Consider the following 23,732-nt stretch of genomic DNA (forward strand, 5'->3'; position numbering starts at 1 on the left):
TTTACTTACGGGATGCATACAAAAAGACAAAAAATCAATTTCGAGATGCTGATGAATTTTATTGGCTTATGAAAACTATCTCAAAAATGGAATGAAATGGGGGAATAACATTCTTTATGTTTCTTTACATCAAAAGGAAATTTGTCACAATGTTAATAATTCTATAAAGAGGTGCAAAAGTTTATTTTCCTTTCAGCTTACTGCATCAAATGGGAGATTTTATATTTTTACTTACGGGATGCATACAAAAAGACAAAAAATCAATTTCGAGATGTTGATGAATTTTATTGGCTTGTGAAAACTATCTCAAAAATGGAATGAAATGGGGGAATAACATTCTTTATGTATCTTTACATAAAAAGGAAATTTTTTTCTCTAAATTTTCTCCGAAATCCATCAATGAGAAGTATGCCTAATAATCACAAGAACTGTAGATATGTATAAAATTTTGCATCAGATCCACCTAGGGATCGATCGTCTGTCGGCATATCCCTCTCTGTGTATATGGGAAGCGATAAGAAACACAAGAAAATTGCTAAATGAAATTAGGTAAGTATTATTGACATCAAAATCTTAGGCCTACTTCCAATTAAACAATCAATGGGAGATATCCAGAAAACGACGATCCTATACACTATACTACGAAGTGAAACACAAAACGCTCCATATTGTGGAAAAATACGAAAAAATCGAGGAACGATAATAGATTATCCAATAAGTATTCCAATATATTTATTTCTATAAATAAAATTTAATTCGTTATTTGCTTGTATCAGAAACAAGTCTAATAGGGTTAATAAAGAATGCTTTTCAAAATCTTATATTTAAAAAAAATCTTCATACATAATTGAATTTACCGAAAGACCGACATTACAAATAAGACCTTAAAGAAGACACAATTTACTAGAAAAATTCTCATATGACATAACATTTAAGAAAATGATAAAAACGCATTGAGTTGAAAGACAAAATGCGCCCTCACTACGTGCCGAAATAGCTCAGTTGGGAGAGCGTTAGACTGAAGATCTAAAGGTCCCTGGTTCGATCCCGGGTTTCGGCAGATGTACATATCCTCGGTAGTATAGTGGTCAGTATCCCCGCCTGTCACGCGGGAGACCGGGGTTCGATTCCCCGCCGGGGAGGTGCTTTTTTTTTTTTTTTTTTTAATTCTTTTTATTCTATTTATTTTTTGTAAGTTAATTTTTTCTTTGAAATTTACCTGTGTTGACAGAAGCAAAGTTATTTACTTTTTCCGATATTTAATTAATTTTCACAATAAGCTGTAGAATTTGCTCTTTTATTATTATTATTGTATTAACAAAAAGCGCAAAAAGTTTATTAGCGCAAAACAGCATCGCATTTGTCAGAAACTTCAAAGTACAGAAAATAGAAATATTTTATTTATGTATTTATTTTACTGCATCATCAATTAAAATAGAAGCTGAAATCAATTTGCAGTTTTAATTTTTGTTTTTCATAGGAAATATTAATTAATATAAATTTTATCGAAAACAAACAAAATTGTATAATGAATAGTGAAGTTTTTGATGCATATGTTTTAAACTGCTTTTTTTTTTACAGTAGAAGACAAGCATTACTCATTAAAAATAATAAATGTTTTATAGCATTACAAAAAAACCTATGCAGTTATCAAGTTAATGGGTCCAGAATTCAAGTTGCTGGATATTTGTGCATTTCAGCAAGCAATTAATACGTTTTCTAATACAAAGTGTATGACAAAATAAATCCTTTAATAGAAGGGCGTTTAGTTGCATAACTTTTAGACAAAATTATTTCTATCACAATTTATGCGACATCCAGTGAAAGGAGAATACTCGCGATGTTTTAAGACTGTTTGATTTTGCTTGTAGATTAGTTTTACGACTTTAGGAATCATTATATAGGCTATACTCTACCAAATCTTCTTCTCTTAACAAAAGTTTAAAAGTAAAACGGTTTCAAATGGTTCAAAATAATAACTGCTAAAATGATAATAAAATATAAAAGCCATAATAAAATACAAAAATTAATTTAAATTAAAGAATAATACCCTGTAGACTTTAAGGTAGCAAAAAAAGTTAGGATATATGTCTTTCCCAACTAAAATTGGCAATGCCTCTATTGTTGCTTGAAAGTAGCATAAGGATTGGATATTAAAATATGGGCACTCATTACAAATGTGGGAAACTTATACCTCAATTATAATGTGGACATATAGGCATTTGTTCCGATGTAACAGATATATTTATATGTGACTGATTCATAGACGGTTTAAAAGGGGCGGCATGTTTTAGATTATTTAAAGAAGGACACCTTTCTGTGATAATAACATGTAATTTTTTTTTTTTCAGTTTTAGCTTTAGAATGCTTTTGAGTTTGAAGGTTAATATAAAAACTGTTCTACATATTTCCTCAAGTCACGTGTAGTATGGATTTAAGAAGGAAAAGTATAATGCGTATTTCAAATCAAATTTCTTCCTTTGAATGCCCTTATTATTTAATTTTATTTTTTTTATTAGTCATCATTTTTTCTTGTTAAAAAGAGATCATTAATTTTTCTGATCATGCATTACTTTTATAAATAGTAATCATATAATCTAAAATGTTAATTTGACGTTAAATTAATTTTCTTTGTTAATAAAATGCGATCAACAAAAGCGAGATGTTTCTGCATTAATGCATTCAGATGCAAATTTGTTCGTATTCATTGATAAGAGTGACTAGAAATTTTTCAAATAATAATGAGAAAATTCTTTACACTTTATTGGTATGCCATTTCCGTGCTGTTTTATCAAGCTTGATTCGCAACCGAACTACTTTTCCCTACTGATTGCATGTGAATCATTTTAATTCGGCAATACGATGCATCAAAACTTGACTCAAACATTCGATCCACCATTGGAATCAAATAATTGTCAGTTGTGAAGATACGTGGTTCTGCTATAACCACTGTGATGAATTTTTAATCCAATTAAACTTGGTCTGATAATTTGAGTGGGTAAGTTGATGATGTAAGAAGTTGCAATTGCTGCTGTCATAGTGATCGCAATGCCTTATTCCAATCTGTTAATGTTGTTTTTAAAAAAATGAGAAGGAAAAAAAATTGTTACCCGATTAACAAAATGGCCTGTCTGTTGTGTTGCCATGCCCACATAAAGAATGGTTTCCAATAAATGTTTGATACTTCCTTTGACTAGGATATAAAAGACTTACAACCATCGGATCATCTAACGCGATTGTCGATGTTCGACATTGAAAGCTTATCGATTAAGTCCTTTCACACAGTGCAAGTTATCTAGCATTCAATTTTGGAAAGAAAACGTAACATCTTGAAGCGTCGGTTTCACAGCATATTAAATGTGAAATCTGTCTAATGGATGCAATCCTATAGCGAACCAGTGGCACGCGACACAATATTTTGGGCACGCCGCCGATCAAAACGGTTTGAATTTCAGTTCAAAATAACAAAATTCAATATACTAACAAACGCGAGTGTTCCCATTCGATTTAAAATTTCCCATTCCATTAAAAAAAGCATATATTTGTACGGCTGTTAAAAATTCGCTTGCTGAGAAAGAAATTGATTTGAAAAGACTTGTTTCTGTAACTGATGGTGCCCCAAATATGGTGGGAAAAAATGTTTTAATTAGTTTATTTCGAACAGACGTAGGATATTCGATTCTTGAACTCCACTGCATTATTCACCAACAAGACTTGTGTTCTAAGAGTGGTTTAACATCTTTTGATAATATAATGGCCACAATATAATGATATATAATAGATCTCTTACATCATGATAAGATATATCATAATATATAAGGATCTCTTGTATCATGATATATAATCATCTCTTGATAATATAATGGATAATGGTTAGTCACAAAAATAGTCAACCTCATATCGTTGCAGGCTTGAAATACGCGAAGTTAATAATAATGGAATAGGTGTGAAGTAAGCGAAAAGACTTTAATTGAAGTTTTGTGGATGAAATCAACTCGGCAAGTCATTAAAAAATGGCTTACTAATGTATAATAATGTTCGCTGGTTGAGCCGCAGGAATGTACTTAAAAGATTTGTTGACTGCTCGGAAGAAATCAGACTGTTTCTGCAAAATGAGGGGGAATTGAACAATACTGACAGTTGTTGAATATTATGTGGCTCTCAAAATTGATGTTTTTACTGACATGTGCAAACACTTCAATGAATTGAAAGTAAAGCTTCAAGGCACAAACAAAACAATTATCGTCATGATGGATCTCATTCGCTCTTTTGACGCTGGACTGCATGTTTTCAGGAACGATATTATTACAAGAAACTACAAGTACTTCCTAAATTTGAAAAAATATATATATCAAAGATTTATATGTACATGAGAAACCAGAAGGAAAAATTATTGAAGAATTTATTTCTGAAATTGATTTTTTAATCAAGGAATTTTCAGCGAGATTTTCTCAGTTCAAAGAATTGTTGGAAGTTTATGATGTAAAAATGGGATTTCATTTGATAAACTGAATTTGTCCCAATTCGGTTGGATGAAAATTGGAGAATTTGAATGTAACTGATTGATTTCCAGTCTAGTTCAATATGGATTCAAAAGTTTATTGAAAGAGGAGAAAAGATGGAATAGATTGAAACAGAAAGATGAACAAGCAATATAAATAAAAATGACCGTAACAAAATTTTGGAAACATGGAATTCAGTTCCAGACACATTTAACTGTTTTGAGAAGCTGGCTAATGATATTTTAAGCATATTTTAATCCACCTATGTCTGAATGTCATTATTGTTAGAGGTAAGTAACATTAAAGAGTCTCTTAAAAACCGTTTGGCAGATGACACCAATTCAGCATGCATTCTGCCAAAAGTAACATCTTACAATTCTGATATAAGTTATTTGTTATCTAATCTGCAACCACAGAAGTCACACTAACGTTTCTTCAATTTGAATTACTCGTATAACTAAAACCTTTACTTCTATACAGTGCAAAATGTATTTTTTCGTAGTAAATAAGGAGTTTTGAGTTGTTGTTATTTAGTTTTATTATTATCTCAATAATCACGAGTCAAAATTATTTGACGGCATGCTATACCTCATTAACCATTTCTTTAGAAAAAAAATGGCACGTTGATCCATAAAGGTTCGCCATCCCTACTCTAGATGCTTTATGCTTTACATTGATAACACTTGCAATCGGGTTCGAAGGGAAACTCCAGCGGACCAGAGTTCTCATCTTATACAAAGGCATTTAACAGTTCATTTATTGATTTTTATTTTAACTGTAACTGAAACTGCTACGGCGTTATGTTTTACTGAAAATGCTACATGTTATGAAATATATGAAGTATGTTATATCTCTTATCAAAAAGTATTTTATCTAATCTTAGGAAGTGCGTCGTTTGTCCAGTGGATTATGGCGTTTACTTTTGGATTTTATGATCGGCTTTTCCGAATGAAATACATCAGGATTTATTTGTCATAAAGATATTGCTACATGTCAAAACTTTTTCCATGAATTAAAATCGATGAAAATTGCAGTAAATTGTATGCAAAACGTCTATATCCAAGAGGGACAGCTCGGAATACATCCAAGATCTTTGGCAGATCACAATCATTCAGGTATTTATCATATCTCATTTTCATAAATTATATTTATTTCTGCTATTTGATGTCTTTGGAAACACTCGAAATATAATAATTTCATTAAATATCTTTTTACGTAAGCAGAATTAATAAATACAATTGTTTAGTATTCAGAAATCGATTCTTGCCAGGGATTACCAATTACAGATAGTTAATAAATATTTACTTTTAACTCGTTAATAGGGAAATAGGAAAAGAAAAATATAGTATTTCTTCTGATATTTAATATTTTCCATGTTTTTTAAATTTTCTAATCGATTTTCCATAGACTTTATGATGTAATAGAATCCTGAAAATTTCATACTTACGTTTTTCCGATGGAAACGCAAGATTTTAATATGCTTAAAAATTAATGTTCAATTAACCTTTAACTTTCAATGAATTTTATTCTTCCTTTAGGAATTTTTTTCTAGGAATGAATTTCTGATATTATAATTTTAAGATGCGATAATATTTATGATCATGCATCGTAAAGGGTACAAAAAGAAATCAAAGAATCGAAAATAATAATAATAAAAAGTTTTGTGAAACACAGTTTATTAGTGCCACAAAAATTAGCATAACAAAAATTTTATATTACTAATGAGAAAATAAAAAGAAATTGTACAAGAATGAAGCTTTTACAGCGTGATTTTTTTTTTTTTTTTTTTGAAAATTGTGTTTAAGAAGTTAAATCTTAATATATTGCAAGATATTCTAAAACGTGCTCTAAATATTAAAGATGTGAATCAAATTCAAATAAGAGTATTTCTATGAGCACTTTATAACTGTACATTTGAGTTTCGACTTCCACACTTTTAATGAAAAAATTCTCTGTTATCTGTTAATTGTTTATTTTCATTATTTTTCTATTTAAATAAATATAGTCTGTTCCTTATCTCGCCTTCTCACCGCTGAGGAGAACGTCTGAGAATTCTTAACATCTTACGGTTTTATATAATTGTATTATCCTTTCATATCCGAACAAATATTTGGCTTTGTCTGAATGAGTTATTAATTATATTAATATTATTATATTATATTATATATATGATATTAATGCCATTTGGTTTGTCTGATTTGATAAGCCTGAATACAGGATTATACTCAAGTCACTTTTAAAAGACATGATTTATTCAATCTCTTAAGAACTCAGCATTAAATATTGATTTAGCAAATAATATATACTATCTGTCACTGGTAAAAAAAAAGCAGAATTAATATAATGTGTATACGTGTATGTGTAAAGATAAATATAAAACCCATCATCATTTCTAGGTTATTTTTTACATGAAATTATCATTCTATGAAAATAAAGATCGATTTTTTTTTGTAGCAAAATAAAAGAGCAAAGCATGCAAAAAATATTGGTAAAAAAATTGGAATTAATTTAATAATTATTAAAAATAGTGTATGAAAATTAGCAATAATTATTGTACTGCATAAAATTTATTAACAGTAATTGTTGTACTGTATAACATTTATTAACAATAATTGTTGTACTGCATAAAATTTTTTTTCGTTACTATAAAGAGAAATCACTGCTAAGATATTTTTTGGCATGTTTTAAAATTTTACTTCTTAGTTTTACATGTAAAATAAAATCATTTTATTGTTTCCCATAATTGATAATTGATTACACTTAAAAATGTACCAATTTAATGATCTTATAAAATATTTAAACCAATAACAAAAAAGGTTTCATGAAAGTCAATTTAAATGTATACTATGAAAGATAAACTAGACGCAAGATGCGTTTTTCATAATAATGTGTGGATTAATAGTTAATAAATAATAATCCAAAAAATTCATAAATAATAAAAAAATAACAAATAATAACAAAACTTGACAATTGGATAAATTTTTGAAACAAACGAATGAACAAAAATAATTTAAATAATTTTCTAATGATTGTAAAAGAATTCAAAAACTATTGTACTTTTAGTCCTGTGAAGTGATTACAAATTTGAAAACTTACAATTCATTTCATTTTTGGAATATTTAAACCAATAACAAAAAAGGTTTCATGAAAGTCAATTTAAATGTATACTATGAAAGATAAACTAGACGCAAGATGCGTTTTTCATAATAATGTGTGGATTAATAGTTAATAAATAATAATCCAAAAAATTCATAAATAATAAAAAAATAACAAATAATAACAAAACTTGACAATTGGATAAATTTTTGAAACAAACGAATGAACAAAAATAATTTAAATAATTTTCTAATGATTGTAAAAGAATTCAAAAACTATTGTACTTTTAGTCCTGTGAAGTGATTACAAATTTGAAAACTTACAATTCATTTCATTTTTGGAAGTCTTATTTATACAATACTAGCCGCCTTTGGCGACCAGCCGGTTCGCCAATCTTAATGCTCGTTAAAATTTTAATAATTAAATATTTTATGTAATTCCTACTTTAATAGCTTCTTCATCAAATATTTTAAAACTTCAAATTTTGATAGTCATGTAATTCACTCATAATAATATAAAGTCCTTCAGCCATAACATAATATGTATCTCTCTAATTTTCTGTTAGTTCCGGTAGAATTTATGCTTTAAATTAAAGTGTAAATGATTAATCTGCAATTAATATAATAATATTTTTTTACTGAAACAAAGCATTTTTTTAATAATATGATTACTGATAATAGAGTCACTGAGCGTTTAAACTTTATGGGCACTAAAGAATATCTTTCTCAATTTATGTAATATCTCAAGAATTTGTCAACAAAATTTTCTCAGATTCATCATGAACAGATCGATTAATGAACAATGTTTCATTTTAAATGCATTAAACACTAAGAAAATAAAATGAATCGTTTAAAATAATCGGTCTAAAACAGGTTTAAAAAAACTACTTAAAAAAACGATGTACTTAAAACTATAAGCATATACAAAAAATATATAACTAACATAAATACAATTTACTTACAAAAGCATGCAACTAACCTAAAAATAATTTAAATCCTCCGTTGAAAGTGGTTGCCATGACAACAATCAGAACAATGCGCATGCGTGAATTATCTTCGTCAATTAGGTAACGCAAATGCGTGAATTTTTCTACGCCAGTTGGGGTAACGCTATGCAGATTATACATTTTTAATTTCTTTTATTCTGTGTTATTTTAATTCAAAAGTACTTCAGAATGAATCTGAAACATGGATTAATTAACAATGTTTAATTTTAAATGCATAAAACATTAAGAAAATAAACAGAATCGTTTGAAATAATCCGCCGAAAAATGTTAACCCTAGCCTCATTTCTGTTGGGAGAAAAAAAAATTGAAGTTGGCGGTGGGGAAAATGGAAGATTTTTTTGGCGGAAAAGTTGGCGGTGTTGAAAATGGAAGATTTTTTTTGGCGGGAAAGTTAGTTTTTAATTAATAATTAAAATTCTAATTAAAATTTCAATAAAAGGGACCCCAGGTGCACATTCCCGACCTCTAAGGTATACATGTACCAAATTTGATAGCTGTATGTCAAATGACCTGGCCTGTAGAGCGCCAACACACACATACACACACACATTGAGCTTTATTATAAGTATAGATTTTATGCTCAGCCGCCCTGTTATGATAGAATACTATACATATATATATAAATTACTAAGGTGTATATGTGATGATATACACAATACTTGATTCTTCATAGAGAATATAAAGAGTCAGTTTCCACCACAAGATACAACAATATTTACTTCAATAAAAATGTTAAGATTGGCTTTTATTGTATCTTTTCTGCAAATATAAAAGTTTCCTAATGGTAATTATTACGTGATTTTTTTGTGTGTGTGTGTGTGTGTCATTCAAGATCTAGGTACATAGAATGCTGCAAATCGTTTTTAACTCCGATAATTTTTAGAGATTTCTGTTTTTTAGTGTTTACTAACATTTTGTCCACCTGGTAATTGCTGCAAAATTTGAAGAAAATCTATTAAGTAGTTTGAATTTCTATAGTGGACAAACAAGTTATGAATTTTCCCTTTCCTATTTATATGCAATAATAACTTATTTATAATACATGAACTATAAGTACATTTAATAAAAAAAATTTAATGAATTCATCTGCGCAATTTACTGTAGCTATTTGAATATTTATTATATCGAGAAATGCAAATCTATTCTTTCTTACTGATATTTTCCTGTTAATCATTTGTATAAATTTTTTGAGAACCCAATTATCAATAAAATTACTTTCTTAGGTATTAATTAACAGACATTAAATTAATAATTGATGAATAATTAATAATTTTATCGTGAAGTTATAAGCTATTTTAACCAAATTGCTGTCGTAGTAAAACACTTATGTAAAATTTAGCCATTTTGTTGCTATACGAAAAGTTATATCTTGTAGCAACAGCTTCGATATATATGGCTTCGAGCAAGTTATACGTAGCTTCGTATAGCTTGTTCGAATATCTATATCTATACTTATAATAAAGCTCAGTGTGTGTGTGTGTGTGTGTGTGTGTGTTGGCGCTCTACAGGCCAGGTCATTTGACATACAGCTATCAAATTTGGTACATGTATACCTTAGAGGTCGAGAATGTGCACCTGGGGTCCCTTTTTTTGAAATTTTAATTAGAATTTTAATTATTAATTAAAAACTAACTTTCCCGCCAAAAAAATCTTCCATTTTCCCCACCGCCAACTTTTCCGCCAAAAAAAATCCCCACCGCCAAATGAATAAGGCTTCATTTTCTTTTTTCTCCCAACAGTAATGAGGCTAGGGTTAATATTTTTCGGCGGATTATTTTAAACGATTCTGTTTATTTTCTTAATGTTTTATGCATTTAAAATTAAACATTGTTCATTAATCCATGTTTCATATTCATTCTGAAGTACTTTTGAATTAAAATAACACAGAATAAAGGAAATTAAAAATGTATAATCTGCATAGCGTTACCCCAACTGGCGTAGAAAAATTCACGCATTTCCGTTACCTAACTGGCGAAGAAAATTCACGCATGCGCAGTGTTCTGATTGTTGTCATGACAACCACTTTCAACGGATGATTTAAATTATTTTTAGGTTAGTTGCATGCTTTTGTAATTAAATTGTATTTATGTTATATATTTTTTTGTATATGCTTATAGTTTTAAGTACATCGTTTTTTTAAGTAGTTTTTTTAAACCTGTTTTAGACCGATTATTTTAAACGATTCATTTTATTTTCTTAGTGTTTAATGCATTTAAAATGAAACATTGTTCATTAATCGATCTGTTCATGATGAATCTGAGAAAATTTTGTTGACAAATTCTTGAGATATTACATAAATTGAGAAAGATATTCTTTAGTGCCCATAAAGTTTAAACGCTCAGTGACTCTATTATCAGTAATCATATTATTAAAAAAATGTTTTGTTTCAGTAAAAAATATTATTATATTAATTGCAGATTAATCATTTACACTTTAATTTAAAGCATAAATTCTACGAGGGGTAACAGAAAATTAGAGAGATACATATCACGTTATGACTGAAGGCGTTTATAATATTATGAGTGAATTATATGACTATCAAAATTTGAAGTTTTAAAATATTTTGCTGAAGAATCTATTAAAGTTGGAATTGTATAAAATATTTAATTATTAAAATTTTAACGAACATTAAGATTGGCGAACCGGCTGGTCGCCAAAGGCGGCTAGTCTATACTAAGAATATTTCGGGATAGACCTCGTCATTCTAAACTGTAATTAAATAACTCGTTACTTAAATTAACATGTTTATGTCATCGAAAACTTAAGCAACGAGAGGATATTTGTCCTTCTCCAAAACTCCCGTACATGGAGGATTTTTTACAGAATCGGGTCTCGAATCCGTGATCCTCTGAACCATGAACTTCTCTCCTGAAAACATATAAATGAGAAAAAATCATAATAAAGAATATAAATCTGCTGAAGTATAAATGAGTTTCAATTATCTATTAAAATGAAAAGGTGCATTCCTACTTTTAAAACAATATTTCGTCAACTGAAGGTATAATTGGTGAAAAGGATCGTTTTTCCTTTAATTTTGAGCTACTGTAAGGAGAATTGAATGCTCAATTTGAAAATCTTCTCATTTCAGGATTGAGTCTAATTCTTTTTTTATTTTTTATTATATCTTTATTATTTTTTTATTATTTATTTATTTTCTTGTATGCAAAGTGTAGAAAAATGATTGGAATCTGCAAAAAATTTGACTTCGAGATTTTGACGAATCTTTAAATTTCAAACCTTCCTGAATTCGAAAAATATACTTGTGGAATAATATTTATGCGCATGTGAACATAAGTCAAAAACGCTTTGAGCTAGATGGATGAAATTTGGTATGTGGATGGATTTTAGACTCAATGTTTGCATTCCTGTCAAATTTTGAATAAAATCCATTTAAAGAAAATTTGGTGCACAAGTTCGATATCTAAAATGAAAATTCTTATCACATTTTTGAATTCGATATATCAAAGTGTTGACATGTCTGTCGGTCTGTACTATCGCATGCATGTAAACACAATGTTTTAAAATCAATAGAATTCTGCATGTGATCTTGTGACTAGTTTGTTGAAAGATCATGCCTTCCAATTCACACATTTGGCTTACTGTGTTGTTCAATTATTGTGTTTATACGTATAACTACGGACAGATCGGCAGATAATCAATCCTTTAACGGACTCCACTGAAAAGTTGATACTTATTTAAAGTTCAAGTTATATATGTCGTCTATAAATCATTATATGTTCAAATTATTATGCTCACGTGCACATCAAAAACAGGCAGATTTCTCCTAAAAGGATCTTGTTCAAATATTAGTGTAAAATAATACATATCAAATTTTATCCATCTAGCTTGTTACATTTTTGAGATATAATTTTCAAAATGTACATGATTTAATCGTGTCAAAATCATACATAATCAAAAATTTTGAACCCTTGATGCATGTTCCTTTTGTGGTATACATTATATTATTTTCGATTATGCAATTTCTGCTTAAAATATTTTAATGAATGTTCAAAACGAAAGAAAAAGGGGAAGACATATAATTTTTTAAAAAGAGGCCGCGCTGGTCTGGTGGTAAGGTCCCGGTTCTTGAGCCGTAGAGTTTCAGGTTAGAGACTCGATTCCATTGAAGAACCGTAGCGTAAGGGGGTTTGTTGCACGTTAAATCCGCCAGGGCCAAACGTCCTCCAGCTGGTGTGGTGTGGAGAGGGGGGTGCCATCTCAGGTGTCATCCTCGTCATCTGACCGCGGTTCAAAATGACGAGGTCCTTCCCAAAATAGCCCTAGCGTTGTTTTACAACGGGACTTTAATATAACTAAACTAAATAATTTTTAAAAAATATTTAATTATCATATGCTTACATTTTTGTCAAAACTGGTACTTATGGTCAAATCAGCTATATGTAAAAATATTGGGCAGAGTAAGAGAAGTTTTTAAATATTTCTCACGACAAAAATCTCATGAATTAGATTTTTAAAAAAAAGACAATTCTGTAATTTTTAATAAAGAAACATTTATATATTTTCGGCCTATTTTAAGTATAGTTTTGAAATTTTTTAAATGTCTTTCAACATATCGCTTCTTTGGAAAAGTTTTCAGTCACGATTTTAATTAAAATTTTAAAATACGGTTGTAACTTGAATCTGATTTACGCTCGGTATCAATGAATGTAAAATCCGCCATTTTGAAATCGGTTTCAATGAAACAGATTTTGTGGTTACATTAATCCTCGAAAATAACACATCTTAATGATTGCTATTGTATATTTTTATGAAATATTTACAACAATATATAGCATTTATGTTTCATGGGCGAATATATTTCGATAATATAATTTCACATTTCTTATTTTTTTATTATAAGCACTCCGTTTAGAATGATGAAATATTTATAATCAATGAATAAGATTATTTATTCTTGATTGTAAATGCTGTTAGGATGGAACATTCAAAATTTCATTTGCATGGCACAAACTTTTGAATGGTTAAGAATCCTTATATTAAATCAATTCAATTTCCGAGCTGTTTCTAGATTAACTGAAATGCATTGAATTTTATTCCAAAGCAATTTCAATTATCGACAAGTTGCAAACATAACAAAAATGGCTTGAAATTTCAAGTTCATAACAATAAAGTATTTTTAAATGGTACATAGACATTATACTTACATCTGAAAGCTTCGCCGAATCCGTAAGTATTTGAAAAATCTAATGGACAACACATTCTCAAAATTCAAGTTTCATTTTATCGGACATGAACCCAAATGAGTGGTTAAATTTTTGTTGCTAAATAAACATAGGCTATAAAGCTATCTTGAAAATCGACGTTCAATGTGCAGTTCCTAGGGTGACGGAAAACACATCCACTTTTTTACTTCCTTCCGACTCGTTAGGAAATTACTTCGAAATGGAAATACAGAACGCAAGAGGGGTAAACAAATACTTTTTGTTTTAGTAGACGGTGTTTGCGTGCACGGGGAAATTGTCAATCTCGATTCGAGCTGCCCTCTTCACGCGATGTTACCATAGAGCAGACTCACGGAATGAAAACACACCTCCAGAGTTCCAGGGCTTTTCATAACAATACACTCATTCATTTAAGAAAAAGTGAAAAGGTAAGGTTTTATTTAATTTTACGCAATTTAATTAAATAATTCTTTTATTCTTAATATAATCTGGATGTTGGAATAATTTGGAATCGGAATTCTTTGAATTTCACATTTTCTCTTTTCATAATTTGGAATCGGAATTCTCTGAATTTCACATTTTCTCTTTTCATAATTTGGAATCGGAATTCTCTGAATTTCACCTTTTCTCTTTTTATAATTTGGAATCGGAATTTTTTAAATTTCAGATTTTTCTCTTTTCATATTTCGTATATGAAAAAGCAATGTAGTGCGGTAGATTCAAGATAATCCAGGCGCCCTTTATGAAACAGAATTTTCAGAAAAAATGGTTGTGCAGGATTAGAAGGAGAACAAAGAAATCTTAGGACTTTATCACGAACTCACGTAAGCAATAGTATTTTGAATATTGTATAATATTATAAGTAGCTGCCTTTAGCGACTAGCTTGTTCACCGGAAATATTCAATTTCTTGTTTGTTAGATTAATGTATTTATTTATGTATTTATTTAAAATTTGATCTTCCTATTTGATAAGATTCAAAAATATGAATTTAATGGAATCGCTTTGCTACGCTATGGAATCGCTAACTAGGAAATGTATACATTTATTTATTTAGTTATATTTTTTACTTAGAAAAGCTTTCGATGACTTTTCATGAAGAGCACACATTCCATCAGTATCGTACAAAGCTGTAGTTTTGTGTAAGCGGAATTCTAACGTATATATTAATATTTTTATAATGAATGTAGATTTTATTGAAATATGTTTTTAAATTTATCTTTAACATATTGCTTTCGTTAATCCAACAACCTTATTTCCATCGACGGACAGTCAGACTTCTCATAGATGTATTTCTGTATATTACCGAATATTTACTACATTTAAATGTTAAATCTTCCCTCTCACTACTTGGTTTCAAGTTTTGGTGAGTCTTTGTATACAAATTTTTTGTAATATGTTTGTGAAAATGGCAACTCAAAAATTGAAGGAGTAAATAAATGACTTTTTGTATGTGACATAACGGCAAAATATTTGGTTTCACTCAAACTTTGACCGAAATACGTCTACGAGAAGTTTGATTGGCCGTAGCCCTTTGTATTATTACAAAATCCATGCTTTGGACAAGCCTAGATGAAAAATAATCGAACATTTTTTGCATGACGACATTTAGAACAATATAATTGCAATTTTTTAAAAATTAAATTAAAATATAATTTCCAAAGTCGGTGTTTTTTGCAAGATATTTTATCACTATCTAGATGCAAGATTTTCAGACGAAAATTTTGATTAAATTTGAAATTATTGAATATTTTATTTGTTATAATGCAAACTGCAATTTTTTTTTTTAGTTTTGAGTACATTTTGATATCTATTCAACTGAATGTGATTCTCGTTTTTCTTATGCAAATAAAAATATATTCTTATATCGATTAGCAAATAACTTTTACTACAGTTATTTTCTATAACATTAACTTGTTATAACAGTTAACTTTTAAATATCTACACAGTAGAATAGGCATACCTAATTGGCATATAGAAAACTTTAGTTTTAGCAAATATTTGTCAAATTAATTAACAGTACTTTCCTTTATTTCTACAAAATTCTATTAGAATGTTTTTAAGAATTTTCCTAAGCATATTTCTTTGTTACTGAAACGTAGATATTTTGCAAAAAAAGAAATTTAAAAAAAAACAAAAAAACATAGAAATTCAAAATCCTGATCAATATTATATTTGTTGTTCAGTTGATATATAATTTTGAAATCCCAGAATCTCTCCGTAGTACTATTGCAACATCGAAGTCATTTTTGTTTTCGACAAGACTGGGGAGCAGTATATTTCAGTCAGGCAATGTGGATCCATCTTTGCGAAACATACGACCCCTTCATGCAGACTCCAAGCTTACCGAACTCCATTCACCCGTTGGAGTCTGTTTATGGGGACATATCGTAATAAACCCGATTTACTAAGCCACTGTAATGATTGATGTAACAACAGTTATTACAGCATCTGCATGGATTCATGGGCGAACTGGTATCGTTGAAGTATACAACGTCTAACATAGACATTACAATTTATTTTATCTGAGTTGGACTCACGGTCTTGCATTTTGTTATTGCCTCTAATCTGTCGCGGATTTGAATAAATTACGGTACTAGCTAGTTCACATGAAGAGACCTTTCTTTGATAACTGATAAATTTAGTTAAACAATTTAGCATTTTTTCCTGCTTAAATTAAAACAAGTCTTCACCTTGATTAATGCTAAATTTTAATAACTTTTTAAAAAGTTGAGTTTTTATTTGCTTTTCTATGTGTATCATAGGAAAAATAATATAATAAAATTCTTGAAAATCGACCTTTATTGTTAATTTCTTCTTTAGAAATAAAAGCAGTTAATTACTATGGTAGATAATAAGGAAAGAATAAATGTAATATTCAAGCTAAAAATAAAGGAATAAACTAATATATCATTTCAAATCATAATTTTACAGTATCTATCTTGTAAAAATAACAATCAGTTAAATTAAAATTTTAATAGATTATAAATAGGAAATTAACTTTTGATTTATTTAATAATATAATAACTCATTGTCAATGGCAAACAGTTCCTAATATTTCATAATATACAGATTTGAGTGTGTTTGTGTGTGCTTTACGAATTAATAGGTAACTAGGCAAATAAATGCTTTGCCTGTAGTCCCAGTCAATCCAGAGACACTAGGTACATACCTAGATTGTCTATAAGGAAATTTCTATTGTTTGTTCGAACGTTTATTCGGAATTGCCTATTCTGTTGTCCGTATTCTATTCAAACTAATATTCTTATATTAAGCTTACGATCAAATATTCGTATGTAAAAATAATTCATTTTTCTCGCAAAGGTTTACAACTCGTGGAGTATACTTTTTTTTTTACAGTTGTTTATTCTGAAAACAAAAATATCTTTCAATGTTGCAATATTGATTAGTATTTTATTAATTTTAATGTGAATTACCTCGATATTTCAAAAAGCTACGTTAGATTTCATATTTTACAGCAATATAAATATAACAACACAGCAAATCTTTACAGCAATATAAAATATAAAAAATAATTCGTATTAAGTGAACATATCAATTCCAAGAATTTTCAGAACTGTAAACAAAAAAAAAAAAAAATTACTAAACCATTCAATTCTTCCAAATAAATTACATATCCTTTATCAAATGATACGAAGTAAAGGAAATGTTAATTTGAATTCCCTCGACACAAGTCTCGAATATACCTCTTCTGTTGTCTCAAGCAACCTAATCTAAGAATGAAAATAAAGCAAATAACTCGTTTAGAGTAGTCTTCTCTGTCGAGGGCGATTGCCGCAGAGTGTAGGAAAGACAAATTATTAGCGACCGCAACTTGCTTCTTTTCCAAGAAAATGAAAAAGTGTAGTCTGGAGCTGTTTGCTGTCGTTTAGAAAAAGAAAATAAAGGTTGGTTTCTGTCCAAAGGTAAAGCCACGGCAGACTGCTGTAAAATTTACGATAGGCTGAAAAGAACAAATGATGCAGCTGTGATAAACGATCTTTTAGAGAAAAAGTACTCTTCCCTTTTTAATTAAGTGGTGAGCGTTCTCGCTTTTAAATTGTATGCATTCGAATAATATCAGATGTTTCGAAATTGGAGTGATAAAGCCATTAACATTTATCATCACTAAATTGATAAATGATGCATGGAACGAGAGTAATGGAGAGAGTTGTTTTCGGATAAATCCGACTATCAAAACTCATCATCTGACCACGGTTCAAAATTACGCGGTACATCCCTAAATAGCCTTAATGTTGTTTTAAAATGCGACGTTCATATAAGTAAACCAAACCAAATCAACTATCAAAACCAAATATGAGAACAAAACTCCTTCATTTATTGCAAAATTTCAATAACTTTTTCCAACAATATATTATCTGTAGAAATTAATCTAAAAATTTTAATTTAATTATTTTAGTTGTGTAAGACATTTTTTCCAATAATACACTGTCGCATTTAATTCAATAAATTCTAAAGATAAAACAAGCAGTTTTTGCCCACATTAATTACTTTCGGCGACCGTTTATGATATTAATAGCATTTGTTAACATATTGACTGTCACATTGAATTTCTTAGAATTTAGTTTATTTGGGCTCTCCGATCAGTGGTCACGGCAGTCAAGGTGGTAATAATGTCAACAAATTTTGAATGATTACTTGGTCACGGTTTCTTAGTGGTAAGTTACGGCTTCGCGCCGGAGGTTATAAGCTGGAGATCCGATTTCATTAAAAATTCCTTCATGTGTGCGGGCCTGTTGTACGTTAAATCTGCCGTCTTGGGTTAAATGTTCTCCCATTTGTGTGATGCGGAAGTTTAGTGAAGGAGAAAAAGGGTGTGATTTTACTTAATGAAAAATTGAAACTTTAATTTGGTTGATTTTCATGAAATTTTCACGAAAATTTAAGTTCTTTATGCTTTATAGTATTTGCGAGCAAAATTTCAAATAAATGTACACAAGTTTAGCATTTTGTAGTGTTTATGTAGACGCGGTGAAGATTTTATTATTACATTCGACCGTAAAGAATGTAATAATAATAGACTTTTACCCACCACCTCTCCTTTTTTTCTTATGAAAAAAATATCAAGAATGGAATTTCGTTGCCCAAAATAATTCTCTAAATATTAAATAATGAAAATCCTGAACTAAACAATGATTCACAAGAGTATTTATTTAGACTACATAGAACGACAACAAAATGAAAATATTGATTGAAATATGTTAAACCAGCTTTTTTAAATAACAAAGATTATGTAATATCAGGGCAAGCCTTTGTTTAATTGAATGAAAATTTCGTTACCGCTCTGTAAGTTTATTTTGTGTTGCAGGAGTAATGAATGCCAATTATTTCTTCGATTTACAGATATTACAATTGACCAACGCACTGCAAAATTATTTTCTGTCTCAAGAGTAATTAAATTCAAGGTATTTAATGATTTCCAAAGATATTTCAACACGTTTGTTTGCATCCGTTATGCTGAAAATGACTTTTTTTATAGCGTATTTTAGTGTTTATAGATTTAAAAAAAAAAAAAAAAAAACTATTTTTCCTAGAAATTTTTAATCAAGAATATATTTGTGCAAACAACTAAACAAAGAAATTAAATTGATATTTAAAGAATAGAATAAATAAATTTCGTATGTGCGTAATTTCAGTGTTTTCAAGCAATTAGATTCACGATATGAAAGTATAAAAAAAAATTAGAATCCTGCTTTTTCTTTTATTTGCTTTATATTTCGAAGAAAAATTCTCAAATTAATTTCCTCGGTACAGAGAATTTTTGTTTTCACATTGACTGGTGGGGGGGGGGGCTGTACTTTTCATTCGAGAAACATATACTAACCTCAACGATACGTTCGATCCCATTATGTAACCTCGAAAATCCCTATGTTCTCTTTCCTCAATGGAGTCTTCCTGCCAGGTTGTATCATTAAAATAATAATAATAATAATAAATAAATAAACAAATACTTATTTGCAATAAACCTGACATTACTGACAAATACTTTGCAGTCACGACAGGTAGATATTTGCAGTCATTTATAGCAATATGCTCATGAATCCATATAACTGTAGGCCATTACAACAACTATATAGATTTATGAGCATACGGATATTGTTGAAGTGTCCGATAGACTGAGAATAGACATTAAGTTAGCAGCTCTTTACACCTACCACACTCTGTTGACTCCAACCCGCCGGAAGGTACACATAAAAATCTGAATGACCGGACCGCCACAACAGCAACACTGGCGGGAACTGTGGTTGAGTCCTAAGGGCCATCACCGGCCAAGGTACAACCCTTCCCTAAGGAAGTACGTTCTGTCATCGATGGAAGGAGTCAGACCCCACCTTTTTGTGTATCCACAAGGGTGGTGAGAACCAACCACCATACCGGAAGCCTCTCATCCTCAATAACGAGGTGCCCCGCCTTTATGGGGCGTTCATTACACTTATGTAGACTGATGGTTTTGTATTTTGTTTCTTTATTATTGCCTATAAAGTTTCTCTATATGCATAGAAGTTTGCTATTCATGAAATATTCTATTTGTTTAAAGTTGTTTTTAACTATGGAAATATTATTCAGCAACTTATTTTACTTTTAAATGAATCAGTTCAATAAAAAGTTAGTCGTTAAATTTATTTATGATTTATATGAATGAATTTACTTAAATTAATTCCTCAATTTGTAATGTAAGAAATAATTCCTGTTGAGTAAGTCTATCGATGCTTATATTTTGCAGAACTGTGTGCGAAAATAGCAATCAAGAAACCAACTTTCATTTATCGAAACGCTACAATGAAAGCGAAACTGTTCATTTGAATTCCCACGACAGAAGTCTGAAACATTCTTCTTCTGCTGCCGCAAGCAACCTAATCTAACAGTGAAAATAACGCAAGTAACTCGTTTAAAGCGGTCTCCTCTGTCGAGGGAAATTGCCGCAGAGTGTAGGAAAGACAAATTATTACCACCTAACAGAAAGAACTGTGCCCGCAGCTTCCTATTTTTCTAGGAAAGCGAAAAAAAGTGTAATCTAAAGGTGTTCCCTGTCGCCTAGAAAAAGAAAATAAAGGTTCCTGTCCAAGAAAAATCCACGGCAGATTACTGAAAAATTTATTATATGCTGAAACGAACAAATAATGCCACAATGATAAATGATCGTTTGCTTCCCTTTTTAATTAGGTGATGCACTCCCTCGCTTCTAAATGTTTGTATTCAAATAGTATAAGGTGTTTCAAAGTGAATATCGAAGTTTTAAATCTATTAATATTTATTTTGATTGACATTGTTAATGGGAAATCAAATGAAAGAGCAATTGAAACAGTTTTTCAACTAGAAATTGTTAAATATTTCCGACTGTTTAAAAATAGTATTAAAAAAAACTTATTTTCACAAAATTCCAGCAATTACTTTATCTAATAAAATGTTGCTTGTTTAATAATTAATTTATTAATTGTAGTTTCGTAATTTTAATTGTGTGAAGAGTCCACAGGATTATTATTAGCTGAAATGCTCCTTAATAACAAAGCACCTTTTCTGAAAACAAATATTCGCAATTTATTAAATAGGTTAAATTCTAAAGGTAAAAATAACAATCTTTATATATACTAGCCAGCTTCAGTAACTAAATATGAAATAAATAATATTAATATCGTATGTGGAATTATATCCATACCTTGATTTACATCTTAGCATCCCAATACTATTTTAAATTATACTTGCGCATTAAATATAGAACATTCTGAATACTGAATTACGCACGTAAAATCAAGAAATAAACTGGCGAAATCAGTCCAACTTTTAAGGTTGGGCATTGTGTTAAAATTTCTATTTTTATGTGTCTCAAAAATGATGGAAATAAGAGACAGACGAATATTGATGATAAATCTAAAGGCCATGAACTTTCAAATGAAATAAAAATTAACAAAATCGGTACAGTGTTTGAGGCTGGAGAATTCTGTTGCCGAAAAAGTCTGCCTCAGAAATGGCAGGTGGAGGGAGCAGATGATCATTAATGACATTTCAAGAGAAATGATCTTTCAAATGAAACAAAATTGTCGAAATGAGACCAGTTGTTGCAATTGGTTCTTACGTTTTCCTATTTTAAATATAGGTTAAAAGCATTAATAATGAAGGAAGAAAGCATATGATTATAAATGTGACAAGGAAGTTCTTATAGCATTGAAGGATTCATTATTGGTATATACTTTAGGTTATTGTGGAAAAAATTTCAAACTTAAAATTTAAAAAAAAAATGAATCAAAGTGAATGTTTATTTTTGATAATATCATTTGGATTTTTGATATTTTTTTATTCTGTATCTAATAATGTTTTCAGAATTAATTGTTTGGTAATTTTGGATTTAAACTGTTCTACTTTTAACTTAATAAAATTATCATAATTTTTTAATTACCATTTCAAAACATGGAACATTTTTATCTTTATGTAGTTACATACATGTTTAATAATAAATTCCAAATTTTTGCTGTTCATATAAAATGTAAATTATTCCCTAGTAAATGAAACTAAATAACAATCGTTTTATTTATTTATTACAGGTTCAGAAAAAGATTAATGAAAGCTTGCAATGCGATGCTGTTTATTTTTGATGAATAAAAAACAACACACATTTTATTTTTAATAAAGAATAAATCTTTTCTTCATTTTTATTATTCCGTAAATTTTGAATACTTTTTTAATAGTAAAGGCAGAGGAAAAAAATTATAGCTAATTACAATAATTGTTAAATATAATAATAATTATTAATTAAAATTATAGCTATTAATAACCAACTTGTTTCCCCTTAACAGAAAGCTCTCAATATTCATGGGAAATAAATGTTCTCCAACAAAACAAAATATTCTTGGTACTGAAAACTGTTTTTACTCGGCCAATGTGAGAGAATGACGTAATAACTGCCTTTCGTAATTGCCGAAATTTCAGGTGCTAAGGGTCAAGGTATTACAGTTACATAAAAAGCATTGAAAAGGAACTACTTAGAATTATAAGTTTCATTTTTCCAAGAGCTTAACCCAAAGACTTGCAGGAAATACATATTTCCTAGTTTCTTTATTATTATTAGATAACATATGCCAAATGAATCCACCATTTCAGTTCCTTCGTATTAGAATTAAAAAAATTACTATTGCTTATATTAGTTAAAAATAAGAATAGTTAAGTATGGAGTTATAATCTTAAGTTTGAAGCTTGAAAAAAATATTATGCATTAAATTTGAAATTAAATGAGAAAAGGCAAAATAATAATAACAATAATGTTTATCTGGCATAAAATTAAAAAGACTTAAAGATGTATTTAGAATTAAAACCTAAAATTAGATGTATTTAGAAAATTAAAAAAAAATATTTTATTTAATGAAATGTCTGTAGTTCAAACGCTGTGCAAATTCTTAGAAATAAGATTATTTGTTCTAAAACTTATTTCAGATGTTTAAAACCTTTTTTTTATGGAACAAAGAGAATATATATATATTACAGCTTAGCAATTCAGACCACGAAAAAAGGATTAAAAAAAAAAAAAAGACTTTCAGAAAGCTCCCACGACATGTTGAGATGTTTCGGTTCTTGGTCACGACTGTGGAAAAACAAACAAACAAACAAAAAGACTGCATTATTTATTGCATATTATGATTATGCTAAATTTTCACACATTCTCCAATGCCAAATGAAAGTCCATCATCCGTAGAAAATTAAATTCTTCAAAAACAGTCTTGGATATGCAAGTGATTTATGCGAAGCCATGTAATTTGGCTAATTGCGAGCAAATGATCCTGGAACCCTGAGGTTTGTTTACTTACTTTTTTGCTAATCTATTCTCCCCTGTCATTCTGTTCCCCCCCCCGCGCACACTCATCGAAACAGAGGTAAAAGAAAAGTTGCGCAACCTGAGATTTTTGTTGAAAAGTGAGTTCTCTGAAGTTCTTTC

General features: G+C 29.3%; 1 protein-coding gene and 1 non-coding gene across 4 annotated transcripts in view; both read left to right on the forward strand.

Moving 5' to 3' along the window:
• Window positions 1–987: 987 nt before the first annotated feature.
• Window positions 988–1,060, forward strand: Trnaf-gaa (transfer RNA phenylalanine (anticodon GAA)). The gene has a single exon. It is a non-coding gene; the product is annotated as a tRNA-Phe (tRNA).
• A 4,315-nt stretch (window positions 1,061–5,375) lies between these two features.
• LOC129976938 (uncharacterized) overlaps window positions 5,376–23,732 on the forward strand; it is an 88,373-nt gene continuing 70,016 nt past the window's right edge. Inside the window, exons 1-2 of one of the 3 annotated variants that reach the window (XM_056090520.1) lie at window positions 5,376–5,617; window positions 14,056–14,215. The gene's annotated coding sequence lies outside the window, so the exon portion shown is untranslated. The remainder of the gene's footprint in view (window positions 5,618–14,055; window positions 14,216–23,732) is intronic. The other 2 variants (XM_056090524.1, XM_056090519.1) reach the window with 2 other exon arrangements.

This window comes from Argiope bruennichi, chromosome 1 (genome assembly GCF_947563725.1).
Source record: "Argiope bruennichi chromosome 1, qqArgBrue1.1, whole genome shotgun sequence".
NCBI classification, from domain to species: Eukaryota; Metazoa; Arthropoda; class Arachnida; order Araneae; family Araneidae; genus Argiope; species Argiope bruennichi.